We start from the raw sequence: 15,237 nt of genomic DNA on the forward strand, positions 1-15,237 counted from the left end.
TTTTTGGGTTTTGAAATACCAGAAAATTAAGAAAAGCTACATGTCATCATTTAGATCAGTTCCCCCCGGGAGTTCATATCCCTACATCCTAGATGAGACTCTGCAACTGAACTGGGAGAAAAGTCACAGACTCACTTATTACAGATGCAACACAACCTTTCACAGACACACACACACACACCCTCCTATGGCTTCAACGCTCTCCTCCTCCCGACTCTCATCAGTGAAGCATGGTGCTGGAAGTGTCATGGCGTGGGCATGTATGGCTGCCAGTGGAACTGGTTCTCTTGTATTTATTGATGATGTGACTGCTGACAAAAGCAGCACGATGAAGTCTGAAGTGTTTCGGGCAATTGTATCTGCTCATATTCAGCCAAATGCCTCAGAACACATTGGACGGCACTTCACAGTGCAGATGGACAATGACCCAAAGCATACTGCAAAAGCAACCAAAGAGTTTTTGAAGAGAAAGAAGTGGACTGTTTTGCAATGGCCAAGTCAATCACCTGACCTGAATCCGACTGAGCATGCATTTCCCTTGCTGAAGACAAAACTGAAGGGAAAATGGCCCAAGAACAAGCAGGACCTGAAGACTGTTGCAGTAGAGGCCTGGCAGAGCATCACCAGGGATGAAACCCAACATCTGGTGATGTCTATGTGTTCCAGACTCCAGTCTGTAATTGACTGCAAAGGATTTGCAACCAAGTATTGAAATGTATAAGTTTGATTTATGGTTCTTATTCTGTCCCATTACTTTTGGTCCCTTAACAAGTGGGAGGCACACATGAAAACTGTTGTAATTCCTACACCGTTCACCTGATTTGGATGTAAATACCCTCAAATAAAAGCTGACAGTCTGCAGTTGAAGCACATCTTGTTCGTTTCATTTGATATCCATTGTAGTGGTGTATAGAGCCAAAAGTGTTAGCATTGTGTCGATGTCCCAGTATTTATGGACCTGACTGAATATATATATATATGTTTTAGCAGCACATTGATTGTGAAAGACAATTGAACACTCACTGTGTGCAATTTACATTAAATAAGTCAATAACTCAAATACAAAACAAACTTAAAACATTTTAAAAAAGGTGTGTCGGGGTCCTTCGGGTCTTTTCTTTAGTGTAGTAGTGGCGGCAGTTGGCCACACAGGTGCCTGATTTATTTTTAAATCAGCTTTTAAAAATAATCTCGGCCGATGACCTCTACTGCAGATGCAGCACCAATTCATCCGTCAACCTCATGCTCCATCTTTCCCTCACTCTTAAACAAGACCCAAGATACTTGAGGCAGGATGGATTAGGCAAATTTTCTAACAAACTAAATATTCAGTTCATTACACTAGGCAGCCTAGCTCTGGCTTCACTTCAGCCCTCTTTAGAAGACACACCATGCCGGCAAATCAGCGTAATACTGCCGCCACGGTGTGTCTTATGAACGCGCTGTGGAGGCATGGCGTTGTGGGAATTTTTGCAGTATTCGTGCCACCACGCCTGGTAGTAATATCACCGCAACGCCAGACTTGTGAATGCATTTTACGCCTTGGCGCAACAGAGGGAGGTGTCGCGTAGGAAGTTACTGCCGAGCTTCAGCCGGCAACTATTTTAGAAATGAAAGTAAACACGGGCAGTAAGTTTCGCTTTTGTAAACAGTCGGCTGAGATCAATAAAATAAAAAACAAGTTATGTCCAAGTTAAACGAAAGTCTGCGACAGCGCACAGACCGTCCCCATACCCCCTTTAAACTGCCACTGCATGATCTTTTGTTTAAAGGACACGATTGCACCACATTACCGACACAGTGTGACCACTTATTGGCGGCATTTTTTTCTAAAAGAGGCTTTCCTGTTTGGATGTTCTAAGAGAACGTGTGATTCATGCACGTAGAGGGGTATGTGGAGAGGGGGAAGCAAGGTCAGGGGGCAGTTTGATGGATGGATCATGATCCAATCATTATGAATCCTGTCACTTAAGTGGCATCATTACTTCTGGCGCAAGTGTGTGCTCGTGTGTGTGTGTGTGTGTGTGTGTGTGTGTGTGTGTCAGATTACCAGGTTTCGTACCTTCAGCAGGGTTGACAGCACCCCCTGCTGACTCACTTTGGGACACGATGGTAACTTTAATCTTTGCCCTTTTGGCAGCTTTGTTTGGTGTGGGACTGGGCGTCTGTCTTCTCTTGCCATGAGAGTAGAGCTCATCTCTATCCAGAACATCCATCTGATCACTGCTCACTGGCACTGCAACACACACACGCACGCACGCACACACACACGCATGCACGCAAGGCACACACAAAAATAAATACTGAGGAGATTTAATTGACATTTTGTTAAATTAGTTCTAACAAACTTTCTACTGTCTAACCTTTCCAGAAAATGTGCGCCACAACACACACATTTTTTTATTTCCAAAGCAAATCAACAGTAATTTAATTGCTATGGAAATGAAGCTGAGAAAACAGAGAGAGAAAAGGACAGAGGGAAGGAAAGAGTGGAGGACGGATAGACACTTACCAAAAATACAAGGAGGCGTGCCAGGAGGAAGATTTTTCCTCACAATCATGTTTTGTTTCATAAAAGCAGCAAACTGAGCTGGAATGAATAAGAAAAAAGCCAGAAAGGAAAGTTGAAGAAGAGACGAGGATGAGAGGAAAGTATTTCAGTCACGTTTCATCTTGTCCTGTCAGACGACGTGATGTCATAACGGCGTTAAAAGCCTTTCACGTCTCATACCACCCCCTCTGCTTAGCTTGAGCAGTTTGTGAAAATTGCAGCAGAAGCTCTAGTGAATCATTTACAATAACAAGAGAAAATGTGGTGAATACGAGAGCTGTTCACGCACAGGCTGCAGTAATCACTGTTCACCACGGATGCTTGGAGGATATTTTTAACTAACCTTGAGCCTGCTTGTGAGTGAGAACCGTGCCTGAGCGTTGCATGTGAGTCTTCAGCAGCTGAGTGGCTGTGATCAGACTGGACTTCTGCGCTGGAGATAAACTAGACGTCTTGGGTTTGGGACTCGACGTGGGACTGCTACAGACACTCGACAGATCCTGGGAACAATATAAAGATGAACATTTGATGAGTTTATTAATGTTTGACTTTATTTACATGTCTGAGCCAATCCTCACCTTCCATGGTGAGGCAGAAAACTCAGTGAAAATTAGATGCACACAGCGAGGTATCTGTTGAACTAACAGTCATTTGTGGCCGTTTGCTCTCGGGTGCGGCAGGCTTCAGGTCTGCTCAGAAGGACGTCCTGACCGATCAGGCCGTAAATCTGGGATATTCAAATTTGTGGATCGTCTTGGTTTTATTAATGATGACAAACGTGTGTGCTGCGTGGAACAGGGTACTTTTTCGTTTTTTTTTCTCCAATTACCGGTTCTTTACCGATACCTGGTTTTCAGAACTAGTACTCAAACAATACTTTATTCTGTACCTATAGCTGTAACACTTTTATCGGGAAACCAAACCTCTCATGTTTTCAAAATTGGCAACAATTTTAAAATCCTGTCTTGTGAACCAAGCCTTAACATGCTTCTCCAAACATGGTTTAACAATAATGATCACTTTATAGATTAAAAAAGTTCATTTTGTCTTCCTTATAAATCAAATTACTCAATTTTCTTTTTTAAGACAAATGTTTTGCTGGTTTAAAGATGTTTATCTCGTACCTGCTGACAGTTTCGACTAAAGGCTTCTAAATGACACAACGGCGAAAACTCAGATGATGCTCTGAGGAAGACTGAAGCCTTCAGTCGAAACTGTCAGCAGGTATGAGATAAACATCTTTAAACCAGCAAAATGTTTGTCTTAAAAAACGAAAATTGAGTAATATGATCACTTTATGCCAGACACCTTATTTACAATAATACTGCATTGACCCGAATATAGGACGACCCCCCCCCCCTTTTCCAAAACTAATCTTCGGAAAAATACAAATAAAAATCACCTTTAAAATAAACTATTTTTAATGAAAATTTGAGAACAAATACTGAGCAAAAACACTATTTTAATGCAAACTATCAGAACTTTGCTGACATGTGAAATCAAAAGTCAAATTAGTCTTTTATTCAGACGCTCTCTGCCTCGCTGTACTCAGTCACTCATTCTCACTCGTGCTGCTGCGGTCCTGGTGCATCATCAGATCGCTACACCTGTCGACTCCTCCCAGAACGTCATCCTCACTGCCATCCAAGGCATCCATGCATGTAATGTTTGACGCCTCTGCTGAACTGACCACCATCATCTTAAAATTTGCGTAATTCTGCCTTACAGCTTGTTAACTTGCCACACTTTCGGTCCACTCTTCTCCGGACCTCTGATCTCTTTTTTCCTCCTGTTGAGAACACGCAGGTTGGCGCCCTCTGCTGTTACAGGTGTGTAATGACCGCAGACAGATATCAGCATGTGTAAATGCTTAGACCCCGATTATAAGACGACCCCACATTTTAAAATTATTTTCAATGAAAAAAACCTTGTCATCTTATATTCGGGTCAATACGGTGTTATCCTCAATAGCAGTTTTTGAAGCAATCTTATAGAACAAAAAATTATAAATTCTAATTTTTATTTTAACCTCTGAACCGGAAGGTGAGATGGGAAGTCGGAGTGCAGGAGATGAAGGTCGTCCTCTCTCTACATCAAAGGGAATCTCCCATCTAGGTCTCCTCTTCTTCTCTGTGTCCAAGTCCCTCATGTCTCCGGAGCCATGGCTGTATCCCTCTGACCGAGTTAGGACACCCGACAAAAAGTCTGCCATTTCATCCTGAAGTGTTTTTGAGACGAGTTTTTAAAGAGGAAGAAAATACAAGACTTAACTCAGAAATCCTCCAGAGAAAACTGATTTGAAGATTTCCAGCAACAGAACCGACCTGAATGCAGCGGTCCACCATCGTCTGTGTCAGCCCTTCCGATTTCATCTTTGCTGAATTTATTCTGTTGAGCATTTTTGTGTTAAAACTCAAAACCGACAAAGGCAAGCCAACTTTAATTATATAGCACATTTTATATACAGAAGCAATTCAATGAGCTTTAAACAAAACTCAAAATCTCCCCATCTTAGATAAAAAGCACCAGTTTGGACTCAAAAAAAAATTAAGTCTCTCTGCTACATGCATCCGTAAACCAAAACTTGAACTAGTCGTTTTTTGCTGCCTTAAATCGTCCTCAGTTAACTGACCTGATGTTGTCATCTGCTCCTCCCACCACCACCATGCTGTTGTCGGCCCTCAGCTTCTCCCTGAACTCCTCCATGCCGTCTACAGTACACTGGAGAGCGTTCTGTCCAATCACAAACAACACTGGAGTCTTCATGTCCAGCAGAGAGTCGTCTACATCCTGTACAACCAGAGACACGTGGACAGTCACCACCAAACACACGACAAGCCAAAGCTCACATTTACCTAAAGAAAACGACAGACTCATGTGTCAACAAATAGGAACCTTTTAATGGATAATTACCTGGATGTTAAGTACATGTGGACTGTCTATGCTATTTTCTTACAAGTATGTACAATTAAAATAAACTGAACATATAGCACAGACACAGCGTTTGAATATAATAAATACATCGTAAATATTTTCCTCTATGAGTTGAAACTTTGAAGAAACAAAAACATTAAAATAACACACAACTTTTATTGTATTTTTATTTAAAGTAACACCAAATAGTTTTTAAACTTTAAGCTAGAGCTTTAGCATTGATCTCAGTGATTGTTGAGTTAGAAACTTGACCAGTTTCACATTCAGCACCACTCTGAAACCCTCTGTTGACCAAAAACTACACTAAGGTTTTGTGGACCTTTACAGCTGTTAGTTGTAATGCTAGCAGTTAGCTTTTTCAGTTCACCGATTGTCAATAAAAAGCACAAAAAGAAGAAAAAAAGAAGTTTGCTTTTTCTGTTGGCATCATGATGGAACCTGGAAGTAAAAGTAAGAGAGAAAATGTCTTTGGAGGTGAAGCAAAGCGCTAAAACTGGATGTCAATTAATTTTATGAAATTGAATGACCTGAAGACAGATTTTAGTTTTTGGCAGTTGAGACCTGTTAAAGGGTGCGGTGAGCCCACTTGGTTCCCTTTCGGATTTTGCAAAGCCTCATGTGAAAAGCCTGTTTTTCTTAAGGATGGTTCGTTTAAATTGGACAGACAGAGAAGTGCAGTGGCCCAGTCCAGTTTTTATCACTTGAGGCAACTTGCAACGGTTAAGTGCTATTTGCCGGAAACTGTCTTTGAACATGTTATTCATCTCTTTGTCTCCTGTAGACTAGATTACTGCAAATCCCTGTATTATGGATTAGGACATTCCTCCTTAAACCGCTTGCAACTGGTTCAAAATGCAGCAGCGAACCTTTTAACAGGTACAAGGAAGCATGGCCATATCTCTCCAGTGCTTGCTTCCCTTCACTGGCTCCCAGTGCATTACAGGATTCAGTTTAAATTGTTGCTTTTTGTTTATAAATCACTTTATGGTCTGGCCCCTCCTTATATAGATGATTTATTGTCAACCTACACTTGCCAGGAATTTGCGGTCGGGATCACAGTTTTTATTGTCAGTTCCAAAGGCTCGCCTAAAGACGAAAGGAGATAGGGCATTTTCTGTGGCTAACCCTAGACTCTGGAACAGCCTTCCTCTGCAGATCAGGACCTCTCAAATCCTGGATGTATTTAGGTCCTTGCTCAAAACTCATTTCTTCAACCTGGCTTTTATGTAGGATGATTTTATTTTTGTCATTGTCATTCTTTCTCATATTTATTGATTTAATAATTGTATGATGTAATGTTGTTTTTATCCTAACTTGCTAATTTTAATGGTTTTATGGTTTTTAGTTATACTTTCTTGCTATGTTATCTTGTGTGTTGTACAGCACTTTGTGTTACGAAAGCAATAATAAGTGTGCTTTAGAAATAAATGTGACCTTGACCTTGAACATCACCACGGCTTATGCTCATTTGAGAGAGCTAAAGGAGGCTACAGAAGCACGGACTGATGGTGACCTGGCTTTGTTACTATTGGACTTGTACGTTATAATATTTATGTTCAACAGTGTGGATCTTTTAACTTCATGGCTTATTTTAGTATTAGTTGGCTTATGTTAGTGTTAGCTCGTTGTTAAAGCTAGCTGCAGCGGGGTTGATTACGACAGTTGTACTTCCACTTTCAACCAGTAGGGCAGAGAAGCAGAAAACTGTTCAGTTACTTTCAGGTCAAACCAGCGAGCTTTTGAGGAAAAAGAACAACTTCTTTGAATTGAATTCTAACAAAAGTACAGTATGTACTGTAATCTGTAACAAAAACGTTAGGTTATGCACATAACCACTGTTCCCTGAAGGAGAGGAACGAGGTATAACGAAGGTACTATGGGACATCACACCTTCGTGTGGCCTGGCTGAAGACACATTTAATCACGCCTGTAAGGCAAGTGAAAGTGACGTGGCGTGGAGGCCCCGCCCTCCACTTATAAGCGACCGCGTCACTGTCATTCACAGTTCGATAGCCGCTCTTCACCGAGTTGGGCTGTGAAACGGGGCAGCCCTGCGTTGTACTTCGTTCCTCTCCTTCAGGGAACAGTAGTTATATGCATAACCTAACGTTCCCTTTCAGTCGATTCACTCGATACAACGAAGGTACTATGGGACTTATCGAGATGCCCCAAGAGCATCTATCAAACCTGACCTGAGATTGCAACCTAAGATGGCAAGTCAGATCCAGCAGAGAGAACCGCATGGGCCACCGAAGGGGCCAAAACATCCAAGCGGTAAAACCTCACAAAGGTGTGGGGTGTAGCCCAGCTTGCAGCTGAGCAAATGTCACCAACTGAAACACCTTTAAACAGCGCCCAAGAAGCAGCCACACCTCTTGTAGATTGTTCCCTGATCCCTAGGGGCAGCTGGGAGCCAGTGACGCTGTAACACAGGGAAGTGGCCTCCACAATCCAATGAGAAAGTCTTTGCTTTGACAAAGCTTTACCCATGGAGGGTTTGGCAAAACACACAAACAGTTGGTCTGTTTTTCTGATATAGTGCGATCTATATAAGCCTGCAGAGCACGAACCGGGCACAGACAATGCGGCCTCCTCTGCTCCTCAGAGGCAAAAGGAGAACTATGGAAGCCCGAAAGCTCTATGGTCATGAAACTGTAATTGAGCGGGATGACCTTAGGCATATATGCAGCATTCTGATGCAGAGTGGCCCTAGCTCCATCTGATGACATTTTCAGACAGGAAGGGTGAACTGAAAGAGCATGAAGGTCTCCCACCCTTTTAGCCGATACAAGGGCTAAGAGCAGAGCTGTCTTATAAGACAGAAGCTTCATCCTGATCGAGTGGTGCATGCTCTTTAGCTCTGAATAGTATTCACCACAGCCTTTAGCTAACAGGTTGGACTTTTCAGTAGGCAGGCCTGCAGCTTCCACAGATGTGGGTGAGGGTGCCTTTTTTGTGCCTGTGGCAGAAGGCCCTGTCTGACGGGGAGCTTCCATGGGGGGCTATCATCAGACTGATGATCTCCAGGTACCAAGACTTTGTGGGCCACTGAGAAGCCACCAAAATCGGAGACCTGCTCAACCTGCGCACTCTCTCCAGTACTGCTGGAATCAGTTCCACCAGCGGAAAAGCGTAGAGGAGAACGTTGGACCAAGCGTGCGCAAGAGCATCCGATCCCATTGGAGCAGTCTGATCCGTCAGGGAAAAGAACAGGGGACAGTGTGTGTTTGCGCTTGACGTAAACAGATCCACTACTGCCCTGCCGAACCTCAGCCAGATCTGGGACACCACCTCGGGGTGCAGCCTCCATTCCTTTGACAGAGGTCCGCCCCTGGAGAGCTGCCCCGTGGTTGAGGTACCCGGGGACATGAGCGGCTCTGAGAGACAGGAGATTCAGATTGTACCAGTGCAGTAATGTGTGGGTCAGATTCAGTAGAGGAAGGGAGCGTGTTCCTCCCTGTCTGTTTACATATGACACAACATTTGTGTTGTCTGTGCGCACTAGCACATGATGTCCTCTCAGGTGATGACTGAAGTGTTTCAGGGCCAGAAACACTGTTAGCAGTTCCAGAAAGTTGATATGGAACCTTGACTGGGTCGAGGACCATACCCCCCTCACCACTAAACCCCCACACAGAGCCCCCCAGCCTCTGAGGGAAGCGTCTGTGGTCACCACTATGCGTTCTGACACCCTCCCGATTGGGGAACCCTAGCAGAACAGCCCTGGTTCTCTCAATGGGAGGAGAGCTACCATGCAGGTTCTGGTGACCATCAACCTCCGGCAGAGATGACGTGAAGGATGGAGATGATGAGAGCGGACCCAACGCTGGAAATGTCGCATTTTTAACAGTCCGAGAGGCACCACGGCTATGGAGGAAGCCATCATCCCCAGCAGCTGTAGAGCTGTGCGGAGTGTCAGTCTGGCTCCCAGCTGAAAGTGTGCTAAGCAGCTGCGTAGCGCGGCTATTCGCTGGTCCGAGAGACGCGCTCTACTTGACCGAGAGCAAATTTCCAGCCCAAGAACTCTTTCTGTAGTTCACGGAAAACCCCAGGGCTTGAACGTGGGAAAGTACCTGTGCAGTGTGAGCTTCTGCCTGTGTTCGGGAACTCGCTACTAGAGCCCAGTCGTCTAGGTAAGCGAGGAACCGGATGCCCTCCTACCTAAGAGGGGCTAGTGCGGCTTCCACACATTTCGAAAAGGTGTGGGGCAGAGAGCAAACCCAAAAGGCATAACCATGTACTTGTAGGCCTGCCATTCGAAAGCAAAGCGCAGGAACCGCCTGAAAAGCCAAAAAGGACAGCGCTCGGTGGGCAGGAATGCTAGCCAGAAGGCAGCAGTCCAGTCAGCAAGCGGTTAAGCTAACTTTTAATAGTGCAGCTAGTTGTCAGATGTGTAGTCAGCGAGGTGAAGAGCGTAAGAACTGAGAAATGACAGTGACGCGGTCGCTTCTAAGTGGAGGGCGGGGCCTCCACGCCGCGTCACTTTCATGTGCCTTACAGGCGTGATTAAATGTGTCTTCAGCCAGGCCACACGAGGGCGTGATGTCCCATAGTACCTTCGTTGTACCGAGTGAATCGACTGAAAGGGAACTGACTTTTTATAGAGAGATTAAATCTGTAAAATGATGAGCAAAAGTGGCATAAAGCCGGGCGTACACTGTGCGACTTTTTCACTCGCAGCACTCAGCTTCAGCTCAAACTGTACGACTTCCTCGCAGGGCAGATCTCACGAGTCATGCGCTCACACTGCACGACCCAGTTCTCAGATGCGACCTGACTGCTCACACTGTACATCTGGTAGCAACATGTCGGCCCTAAAAATATGCTAAAAATAGCAGTTTTTACACAACACGTCAGACTTTTTTGCGTTGTTTTGCCTGTTGTCCTTCGGGAGTGCTGCAGGAGGACACACAGGGATTTATGGGGGTTGGATGAGGAAAACGAAATAAAGAAAGTAGATCTGTGTTTTGTGATCAGTTTAATTTGACATGAACACGACAAACACGCTTTCTTGACAATCTTTGTGAGTAAAAATACGTGTAGAAATTAAAACGAACAATGTGTGTTATTAGGGAAATAGCGGGCGAGCGATGTTGATGCAGGATTGCGCATGCGTCGTGAGTGGTTCTGGTACATTTTGGGTCGCAGCTGCTCGCAGCGCCGCTTCAACAGTGCGATACCCTCACGAGGGACGAGCGAAATATTAAACACGCCAGGAGTCCGTGCGAGCTTATCGGTAGCTGGTCACGTGGTTTTAATCGCCTCTGTACACTACTCGCCCCGATCTCGTGGATTCTCGCACGAGTGGAAAATCGGCTCAAAAAAGTCGCACAGTGTACGCCCGGCTTAAGACAGGCAAAGCATTGTAAGCTAGAGGCTTCAATGTTTTCCCCCTCTATTGATGCAAAATTCATCAAAACATTACTACCACTGCATCATTTGGAACAAATTAAGTTACACAAGAATTAAATCTATGAGACTAGCTTACATTACATTAGAGTATTTCTTCCCAAGAATACTTTAATGTAAACTGGTAAGTCAGTTTAGAACCCAACTTTCTTCAATTCTCTTTTCTTTTAATAAAAAAATTTCAGATCTGAAGTACAGCAAAAACAGCATCCATATTTTAGAAGGCTGGGTTGAATTTGTTGATATTTCTCTTACCCCTCTTGGCCCATTAACTGTTAGCACGGGGAAGCCAAGACAGACAACAGCAGTCAGATATTCCATTAGAGACACCTGAAACATCAAAACAGAATTAATCACATGATAATTTTTAGCACACTTATTCTCATTTTAAATGTGATAAATGACCCGCACTTGTATAGCGCCTCTCAGAGTAAGGACTCCAAAGCGCTTTACACTACAGTGTATCATTCATCCATTCACACACACATTCACACACTGGTGGTGATGAGCTACGATGTAGCCACAGCTGCCCTGGGGCTCACTGACAGAGGTGATCTCTATAATCCAAGTCTTACATGACAAGCAATAAGTGCACCAGCGTTCCAGCCCACCAGGATGATTGGTTTGTGTGGAAAGTGACTGTGAACCTGTGGTTAAAAAAACAAAACACAATAATAGCACAGCTGAGTGGGAATGTAAACATGAATATTCTTGTTTTCCTATGAAAAAATAGGACCGGTTTAAATACTGGACATGACAAACAGGAGAGTATTTGAGGAAATGAATAAAATAATAAAATCAGATGGTCTACCTCCATGACCTTGGCCCTGATTGTGGCCAACATGTGCTCCAGACACTGTGTGATTCCAATATTGGCCCCACTGTTCAAATAAGTGTGCACTGGGATCACCTGAAATACAAACAGAATTAATGAGGTTTGATCTGAGAAAGAAAACCCTTCTTGATAATTAAGTAAATATTTAAGTGAGATCTTAGACCTTTCCCAAGCAGGAGAGCTGCGACTGCCAAAACCTCATCCTCCGTGAGGTGGGGAGAGCGGGATTACTTGGGCTTGATGGTGCAAGAAGGATGAGAGGGGATCCAGGAAGCTTGCACTTAATACAAAAAATACAGACAGAATCTTTGTACTTCAAGAATTTTGCAGAATAAACCAACAGAAGTAACTAGAAGTGAAGATTTTTACAGGTCTGTTTTGAGACAGGACTCCCACAGCTGGATCCCAAGGCCGTTTCAGAAGCAGCGACAAAGCCTCTGCGCTTGGAGCTCCAGTCTTTGTGGATGCCAGTAACATTCTGTCGATCAACGAGGGTAGCTTGACAAAAACAATAACAGCATAATAAGAAACAATGAATCCAAGCCGTGGGACTTTTGGGTTACCTAATTCAGTTGTTAAGATCGTCCCTTGCTTTTAAGAGTCTGCAGTACATCCAAGTATGCTGCAAGCATGGCGAAGCTTAAAGATTCGATCAGAGTAGTGTGCAACCACTGTGTCAGTTTGGTGTCCCAGTTCACACTGGCGATTGCGTGCCGCACCTTCCTGGCACACTTGTCCACAGCTATCCGTCGCAAAATTGGCTCATTGGAAGCCTAGAAAATAGAACAATTACCTCTGTGTCACTTTAGGATCCTTAACCAAACTCCCACAAAATGTTGATTTTACTCCAAACAGTGAAAATTTTGACATTATTGCATTTTAAACAATAAAAAATGTGGTTACATTCTCGTTAGCCAGACGTGCTAATCTTTCAGCTTGAAGAGCTTTGAGGACCTTGTTGAACAGTTTATTCTGCGTCACAGACCATCCCGTTCTGAAACAAAACAAAAGATCTCAAAACAATCCACTGGATCCTGTTTAGTAGAGCATCAGAAATTGCAGTGATTTAATAGTGGATTAGTGAATGCTTTTGGTTACTTGTTTATATGTTCCTCCCAGTCATCAGGGGGTGGAGGGCTCTCAGCAGCAGTTCGAGCAAACAGGACATGTCGCTCACACTCCTTCATCACACTAAGAGCTTTCTGGTTGTCATATAAGGGAACAGGTGATGGTGTGACTGTTTCCACGTCAATTAGAGTTTCAGAGTCTCTGCACAAATAACAACATCAGGTTAAACTCACATGTTGATCAAACCAGCTATCTGAAGACTTGTTTACATACAGCTAGTAGGGTTGGGCATCGAGCATCGATATGAACCGGTTCCAACTGTTAGTTTTTCCCGGAATCGTTCAGTTATTTTTTTCGATTCCTAATTTTGATTCCTAGAATGCTGACAGAAGAGGAATCTGCGGCTGATCTCCGTGAAAAATAAACGTGATCTGCAAATTGTGATCAATGCTTTTCAGAGCTGATCACACCAGCTGTCCCCCCACCCGGCGCGCAGTGGCCAGATATGAACAAACGTGTCTGCCGAACTTTTACTCCGTAAACTAATTTCTGCAGCGTAGAGGAAACTTGTTATATACGTCAACACGGTGGATTTAATAGAAGCTTTAAAGAACAAACTGGACGGTGTGAGGTGAGTTTGTCTCACTGCAGAAATAAAAACACACATGAAGCGTCAGCAGTCAGACGCAGCCGCTTGAGCGTCAGAAGACTGAACAATAACCTGTAGAGTAATTAAAGTAATCATGCTAGAGAAGCTTCTCTGTGGTGGACCACACCAGCTTCTGCCACAATAAATAATTATAATAATAAATAAAACATTTTATTTCCTTTTTGAACTATTACTGTTGAGAGTTTTAATGTTTAAAGTCTATCAGGTTGTTACTGACAGCAGCTACATTTAAGTTTCACTTTCTGTTCTGACTGAATGCTGCTGCAGCATGGAGGTGTAGTTCTCAGTCATCCTGGACATGATCATCCTGAGTTTTAGCTGAAAACAGCTGGATGTTTCTGGATCTGTTGGAGACACTCATCCCAGACTTCTTCCAGACTGTCAGAAACAAACACACTGGTTGTGCTGCAAGTCTTTTTCTTTTTTTTCTCCAAACCATGTTTTCGGCTAAATGAAGGTGACGTTACTGTTCATAGAATTAAAATTCATGTTTAAGTTAAGATTATTTAATCAAGTAGGATCTGTGGTTAGCTGGCTCATTTAAAACATGGAATGTCTTGAAAGAATCAGAATCGGGAATGGATAGGAACCGGAATCGAAACGAGGAATTGGAATCTGAATCGTTCAAAATCAAACGATGCCCAACAGCTAGGACAAAATTGGAGACCAATAAAGTAGAAGCTGACAACAAGGACTTTTATACTCACAATGATGGTTCAGGTTGGCGACGTGGTGTAACAAACAGTGTCCTTGTGGGTCGAGCACTGCTGGCATCTGGGTGAGCATTCCATGGTTTTGAATAGCTGTGGTCCAGATATACCAAATCTAACTCCCGTTCATGAGGTGACAGCTGGAAAAGCAGAGATGTGCCCATTTTGTGTGCTGATATCTGTAAGTCCTTATCCCCACGATGCATATTCTTCCTGGGCCCAGAGGGCCCTCAAGAAGACCCCAGCCACTGGTGGAGTTTCAGACCAAGCTGGCAGACAAGAAAAGGCAGAATACTGGTGCTTTATGTTTATCATTTAAACAACAAAACCAGTATGGACAAATGGTTCTCTCCTAATATGTCATAGGAACGGGATTATCTCACTGGTAAAAAAAAAAAAAAAAACTTAACCAAGGTTGATAACGTGTATATAATCAATGTAGGAAAACAGGATTGGGATTTGTCATTCCAGTATTTGAATGCTCTAAACTTGACTTCCTTTCTCTTCTAGCTTTGTTAACAAATGTTTACACACTTTAAAAGGACAAACAAACTGAAACAACGTAATTATTGCACAAATTGATATGTAAACAAGCACTGCTGCGCTCATGACACTTCACACATTTATCAACTTAGATGCTAAACAAACCAATTACTTCTCAAAACCTACTAAGTCTGACAAAATAAGCATAAATACGTTACTTACGATAACGTAGCCGGTCTAAAGGATTTTTATGAAACAAAAACATAAACAACCCTTCAATGAGGGCGGTGCACTAGCCTAGCATAGCATAGCAAGCTAACAGCTAAACAAATGTGGTTCTCGCGGTTTACGCTGCCTTACCTTTTCATCTGATTAAAACGCCTATTTCCGAAAAAATTTAAAACCAAAGACGGATCTCTTTGTATTCATTCTCCAAGCGTAATATGAAATTGCAAAGAATTGTACGTAAACGCCTCACTTCCTTTTGTTGCTTGATTTGTTGCCAAGTCTCGTTACAAGTCCCTCGGTTCTCCAATGTTGGGAACGAACCGGAAACATACGAATGGGTTTCAAACAA

The 15,237-nt window shown here is 43.3% G+C and overlaps 1 protein-coding gene and 1 pseudogene across 2 annotated transcripts in view; one reads left to right on the plus strand and one right to left on the minus strand.

Annotated features, from left to right (window-relative positions):
- Window positions 1-15,174, minus strand: part of LOC139063596 (KAT8 regulatory NSL complex subunit 3-like) — a 41,037-nt pseudogene extending 25,863 nt beyond the window's left edge. The window contains exons 1-16 of the transcript XR_011516985.1: window positions 15,021-15,174; window positions 14,175-14,446; window positions 12,828-12,998; window positions 12,633-12,723; window positions 12,293-12,502; window positions 12,099-12,227; window positions 11,893-12,009; window positions 11,706-11,804; window positions 11,470-11,541; window positions 11,150-11,224; window positions 5,184-5,341; window positions 4,876-4,939; window positions 4,581-4,769; window positions 2,895-3,051; window positions 2,513-2,590; window positions 2,051-2,236 (exon numbers count right to left, since the gene is read on the minus strand). The product of XR_011516985.1 is annotated as a KAT8 regulatory NSL complex subunit 3-like (transcript). The remainder of the gene's footprint in view (window positions 1-2,050; window positions 2,237-2,512; window positions 2,591-2,894; window positions 3,052-4,580; window positions 4,770-4,875; window positions 4,940-5,183; window positions 5,342-11,149; window positions 11,225-11,469; window positions 11,542-11,705; window positions 11,805-11,892; window positions 12,010-12,098; window positions 12,228-12,292; window positions 12,503-12,632; window positions 12,724-12,827; window positions 12,999-14,174; window positions 14,447-15,020) is intronic.
- LOC139063606 (oocyte zinc finger protein XlCOF6-like) overlaps window positions 1-15,237 on the plus strand; it is a 158,028-nt gene that overhangs the window by 82,875 nt on the left and 59,916 nt on the right. The gene's annotated exons all lie outside the window — the stretch shown is intronic.

Source organism: Nothobranchius furzeri, chromosome 17 (assembly GCF_043380555.1).
Source record: "Nothobranchius furzeri strain GRZ-AD chromosome 17, NfurGRZ-RIMD1, whole genome shotgun sequence".
Lineage (NCBI taxonomy): Eukaryota > Metazoa > Chordata > Actinopteri > Cyprinodontiformes > Nothobranchiidae > Nothobranchius > Nothobranchius furzeri.